Source organism: Zalophus californianus, chromosome 1 (assembly GCF_009762305.2).
Source record: "Zalophus californianus isolate mZalCal1 chromosome 1, mZalCal1.pri.v2, whole genome shotgun sequence".
In the NCBI taxonomy this organism is placed as follows: domain Eukaryota; kingdom Metazoa; phylum Chordata; class Mammalia; order Carnivora; family Otariidae; genus Zalophus; species Zalophus californianus.
In genome coordinates this window covers 17,962,227-17,968,226 of record NC_045595.1, presented here as the reverse complement: position 1 = coordinate 17,968,226, position 6,000 = coordinate 17,962,227, and the positions used below count along the sequence as shown (strand labels likewise).

The 6,000-nt window shown below is 46.8% G+C and overlaps 1 protein-coding gene across 3 annotated transcripts in view; it reads left to right on the top strand.

Annotated features, from left to right (window-relative positions):
- The first annotated feature begins 773 nt into the window (after window positions 1–773).
- Window positions 774–6,000, top strand: part of IP6K2 (inositol hexakisphosphate kinase 2) — a 30,565-nt gene continuing 25,338 nt past the window's right edge. The window contains exon 1 of one of the 3 annotated variants that reach the window (XM_027585750.1): window positions 774–916. The gene's annotated coding sequence lies outside the window, so the exon portion shown is untranslated. Of the gene's footprint in view, window positions 917–973; window positions 993–6,000 lie in introns of those variants that run through there. The other 2 variants (XM_027585747.1, XM_027585749.1) reach the window with 2 other exon arrangements.

The following is a 6,000-nucleotide window of genomic DNA, read 5'->3' as shown; positions in this document are numbered from 1 at the left end:
CTCAATAAATACCTGTTGAGTGAGTAAGCATATGCATGAATCCACACCTCTGCAAACCCCCAGTGCACATGCAGCACAGGGCTGCCATGCTGGCCTCCTTTACAGAAAGCAGAGATCAGGTAGGAGACTCCGTCCACTCTCAGTGGCACCTCCCTCCTCCCTCGAATTTCTCACTGACATCCACTGAGGTGGGAGCTCTTCTGGCCAACCCATAGGACCCAGGACAAATGAGCCTCAGACAAGCCCTGCAGTGTGGAGGTTGGTAGGACCTAGATTGGACACAGGTTCATCCACCAGTCGCCAGAAGACTCTACAGCTATTCCTCTGTCCACGCCTCCACATCTAGTCATCTATCCACCTGTGCATATAACCACTCCTTTACTCACCGTCTACAGTCACTCTCTTGTCCATCTTTCCATCCATCCCCATCTAGTCCTCTGTCCATCCATCTGCTAGGGTGATGAAATTCCCAGTTTGCTGCACTATCTCAATGTTAGCCTTGAAAAGTCCACATCCCAGGAAACCCCTCGGACTCTGGAAAAATGGGACAGGTGGTTGAGCCATCCGTTCACCCAGGGATCCCTCATTGCACCCAAAAGCCCAAAGCCCATCTGTCCACCCAACCACCCACCGGACCTCCCTGGCCATCCAACCCCCTGGAAGGCGGGCAAGGCCCCACCCCATCCCTGGCCCCGCTCCGTGCCCCACCCCTCCCGGAAGCTGCTGCCAGGGATCCCGGCGCCCTAGCAACAGCGCTTTTCGGGCTGCCCAGTCCACGAGCCTGGCTCCCGGTGCGAGCCAATAGCGAGGGGCTCCGGGAGCGAGGCGCGGGGGGTGGGGCTCGGCGCGGCCGCCGCCATCTTGATGGGAGAGAAACAATAGGACGGAAGCACCGCGGGACGGGCTGAGGCCGCAGGTAACGCCCGCCTTGTCCAGCCTATGGCTCTGCCGCCCCGGTAGATTTGAGGAGGGTGTCTCCGGGCCGTTCGGGGGTGAGGTCTCTGGTCATTAGGGTTGTCCCCGGGTTATTTGGGGAGGGGCTCCCCTGCGATCCTGGGGGCGGGGAGATCTCCTCGGGTCTCCATGGGGCCGGATATCCCCCGGTCATTTGAGAGAGGCATTATTTCTTCATGTTACTGGGGGGAGAATATCGCCCCTGATTTTGAGAGACAGAATCTTCTCTGGTCATCGAGGGGGTCTCCCGCGTATCTTGGCGGTGCAGGATCTCCCTCCGGTCATTGAGGAGGTCTCTCCAGGTCTTTGTGGGGGAAAGATCTCCAGGGTCACTGCTTCCCAAGACAGCGGAGTCCATGGGCTCCTGGGTTATTGGGGGGGGGGGCGGTTCTCCTTGAGTCTTTGGGTGAAGGAGCCGGCCCACCGCCTCAGGTGCTGTTTACCTGGGGCCGGCAGATGTGCAGCCATTTTGAGCGTTGAATGCCAGTTGGGCCTATCAGCTGGTGTCTGGTGAGGCAATCTGCACATCTTATTATCCACAAAAGTCCTAAAATGGATCAGAGGACGGCTTCTTTAATAGTGGTAAGCTTCACCGTGGGTGGAGCTTTCATTTCTTTCCTATTTGCTTCAAGACTGCTTTTGCCTCCCACCCTAATGATTGGTATTAATCGGCTTCCTATGTTCCTATGTTAAGGAAGCTGCACTAGCAGAAAAATGAGTCCAAACGTGAAAACAAAATGTAGAAAACAGTAAAACCTAGTGCTCTTAGATACCAGGGAAGTAGGACTAGTTACTGCTTGGAATGAAACATTTTGGTAGTAAAATTTACGTGAAACAAGAATAAAATAAAGTCTTCGGAAAGAATAGTTTTAAGAAAAAATACTGAAACTTTTGAAAAGCGTCAACAAAAATGTTCCAGTTCACCAGGTCTATGATTTTTTTTTATAAAGCACCATGATTACAGTAATTTGATGAACTCTCGTATTTAAAATATTTGCAGTATTTGCATTTTTAGCAGGGTTACATTTTAAATGAACTCAGATGCTTATTTACATTGGTTGCTGCTGTGGAGTTTGTGTAATTGCATCCTGTAACCTGGTGTTCAAGTATTTAAAGAGAAGTTTCAGGATGGTGGTGTTATTGTTTTAATTTTAGCCACTTGCAGAATTAGAAGCCATCAAGATGAATACTTTATCATATTTCATATAAAAAGCCAGTTAAGAGGCGCCTGGGTGGCTCAGTCTGTTAAGCATCTGCTTTTGGCTCAGGTCATGATCCTGGAGTCCCTGCACGGAGTCCTGCATCATCTCATCCATCCAGCTCCCCGCTCAGTGGGGAGTCTGCTTCTCCCTCTCCCTCTGCCCCTCCCCACTTGTGTTCTCTTGTTCTCGCTCGCTCGCTCACTCTCTCAAATAAATAATCGTAAAAAAAAAAATAAAAAGCCACATCAAAAACTAATGATGTAATATATGGTGATTAACATAACAACAAAAAATTAAAAAACAAAAAAGAAAAAAATAAAAAGCCAGTTGATCTCTTAGTAACTTTTTCTTTGGAGAAAAAGTCAGTTGAACTGTTAACTGTTATTCCAACTGATTTATATGCTTTGTAACTTTAGAGTAGAATTCACAGGAATTGTTAGAAATCAAGTGCACGAGAACCAGCACCAGAGTTGATATAATTGTAAAAACCACTTTAGCAGATGTAATAGAATTCTTTTGTGCTTTGGAGCTTCACGAGTGACAGACCAGTACACTGTATACCATCCCTGTGTCTGTCCGAGCAGTGGAAGGTGGAAGGAAGGAAGGAAGGAGCAACTGCTGACTGATGAACCTTAGCCCGTCTCCCTTGCAGAGGGGTGCCAGAGTCTTCTGTAAGCACTGGAGATGTCACTGGTATCTAGGCAACAGGGTTGAGCCTGAGTCCTGGAGGCCAGCTTGCTGAGGTGAAAATTTTCCATTGTTTGGTTCATAAAGAGGATGCTCTGGGGAAGAATTTTCCCTTTAAGTGAAGTTATTTTACCTAGTGAGATAATCGCCCTAACAAATTGAACACATTTTTATACAGTGGAAGGTAAGCAGATGATTTCTCTTGTGTGATTACATTTTAAAGCATGTTTTTGTGTTTTTTTGCCTATTTGAATACTGAGTAATAAAAGTAATAAGTAGTATTTTGCAATATATTCTGGTAGCAAGAAAAGGTCCTTTTCCCCAAAAAGTGAATTTACACTCCACCTCAGAGTTTGAAGGAAAAGACAGTCTTCTAAGCTGATGAACAGTTGGTTTGGGTCTGTCATCCATCACCAGTTGGAGTTACCAACCCCTAGTTGATCTTGTTTCACTTCATTGCCTGTCTCCCCCCATCTTAAAAACAAACAAACAAAACCTGAATTTTTTTAGTGGCATAGCCCCAGGATGTGTTTTTTTCCATAAGTATTTCATTGAGCTGCCCATTGTATCTACAATACCATTAGTCTGCCTAAAAACCAATGATAATACCTTTTTTTCCACCTAAATATCTGGTTATGGTCAAATGATTTTCCTGTAATTTTTTTTACAGTTGATTTGTTTGTATCAGGATCCAAATAAGGTCTGCACATTGCATTTGATTGAAGTATCTCTTTTGTTTCTTAAATTTATATAGGCTCATTGTAATTGTTTTGTTGAAGCAGCTGTCATTTATCCTTTAGGATTTCCCATATGCTGGCTTTTGCTGATCACTTCCTTTGCTTGATACCTTTTGACTATGGTGGCTGGGTTTGAAGGGGTCGCTCCTATATATCTTTTCAATGAAGACGTTGTGAAGGCTTTGCCAAGGCTCACGCATAACTGAGCCCCAAACTGTGAACTCTGAGGTCTGTCAGGGACCTAAAGGGCCACACAGTGCAAGACGCTCCTCTTCCCTCTGTGTCGTGTAGTCCAAAAACTGAGCCCTAGATTTTCCATGTGAAACTGGGAGGAGATTCCGTGACTTCCAGGAGGGTGTAGATGTTCTGCCTCTTTGTCTCTTTACAGACCTTCTCTCACACTGACCTTGCAACCACCTGCTCACAGGCAGTTCACACCTTTGGGGGCCCTGACCCAGTGTTCTTCTTTCTTTGCACATTACTCTCAGAGTGTCTTCTGTCTTCTCTTTGTAGGTAACCCCCAAATCTGTTTGCAGGTTAGGTTCACTCAAGCTTCAATCCCATTGCTCCCAACTGTCTGCTGAATGTTTCTTGAGTGCTTGACCATCCCCTTATATTTAAGTGTCTGTAGCTCAACTCATTGTCTTCTGAGCTGTTTCTGACTTCATGAACCAAGCATCCTTGTTCTGACGTGGGAAGGCTCAGTATCTGACTCATCCCTCTAATTTGATTCCTTGTATTGGGTTCTGAAGATAGGGTCCACAGGTGCCTGCACCCCAGTCTGTAGAGTTCAGTGAGCGGTGCATTTTTCAGGAGAGGCCCAGAGATGTCTCAGATTCTCCAGGGGGTCAGTTACTCCTTGAAGGGAAAGAACAGGGTGGTACACCTAGCCACCTACCAAATCCTGTTTCTCTACTCTCCCCTCTTCCTTCCTTAATTCCCTGTGGGGGCTGGGCACCAGGCTCTCTGGGTACATTGAAGAAGGCAGGAGAACTTGTGCCCTGCCGAGTGTGCCACTGAGTGTGGGGAGGTCATTCCAGGTGGGACAGGTGTCTGGAGAAGGCAGCCCTCGTGTCTTGGGGGCCCCAGAGCCTAAGAGCTGTCAGGACTCTTTCCCACCTCCTGCCGCAGGGATGAAGGAGGAGAGACCCATGAGAGAAGGAAGCCCATTCTGGGAGAGGCTGGAGAGACCAGCTTGGTCTTGATCCTCATGGCCACCTAGAGGTTGCGGTTCTGTTGGGGGTGCTCCTGCTGTCATCTCCTTCCTCCTGCAAACTCCCAGGCTCGGGACTGCGGAGGTAGTGTTGACTCCTCCTCTTTCACCTTTGGTTTTGACATCTTCAAATAACCAGATTCTAAATTCATGAGCCCACAAAGTTAACCTGAAACATGGCTATGGCATAACATATAACAGAGTAGCTTGAGAGCTTTCTAAGCACTCACGGTTTTTCTTAAGAAGCTTAAAATTTTTTCTTCTCTCAAACCTCCTTTTTCACATATGCTTCTAATGTGTCTAAGAATTGTCTCTTTGTTTGCTATTTGTCGCTTTGTTTTTAAGTAAGAATGTAGACAGAAGTCCCCAGTAAATGCTGGGTCCTGCTGCCACTGTCCTACCCATGGCACTACAGTAGAGATTGCTGGGCGTCTGTGAAGCCAGGTTTTCCTTTTTCTCTCTGCCTGGTTAATTTTCCCTACGGAAAATGTCACCACCCTGCTCCACAATCCTTGGTGGCTCACAGGCATTACAGGGAAGAGTGGAACAGTGGGTGCAACCTCTATGCTCTGTCCTAGCAATTCTTCTACTTCTAAGGAATTTTCCTTCAGAAACACTTTCACAAGAGTGCAGAGACTGCTACAAGGACACTCATTGCATTATTACTGTAATAAACTAGCGTCAGTAGGGAAGTTAAAAATACATTATGATTTTGTGTGAATAATATGCTGCCTTTGAAAGGAATTTTGTATAGACAGAGATATGGCTAAGGCATATAGTTTAGTGGGGAAAAGTGGCAAAACAGAACAAATGTTGAATGATCCTACTTGTATGAGAAACCAGAGTAGTCCAATTCATAGAGACAGAAAGTTGAACGGTGGTTGCCAATGGTTTGGGGGTAGGGAGACTGGGCAGTTACTGTTTTTTGTTTTTTTTTTAAGATTTTATTTATTTATTTGACAGAGAGAGAGATAGCGAGAGCAGGAACACAAGCAGGGGGAGTGGGAGAGGGAGAAGCAGGCTCCCCGCAGAGCAGGGAGCCCGATGCGGGACTCGATCCCAGGACCCTGGGATCATGACCCGAGCTGAAGGCAGACGCTTAACGACTGAGCCACCCAGGTGCCCCGAGGGCAGTTATTGTTTAATGGGTGCAGAGTTTCAGTTTGGAAAGATGAAAAAGTCGTGGAGATGGGTGGTGGTGATTGTT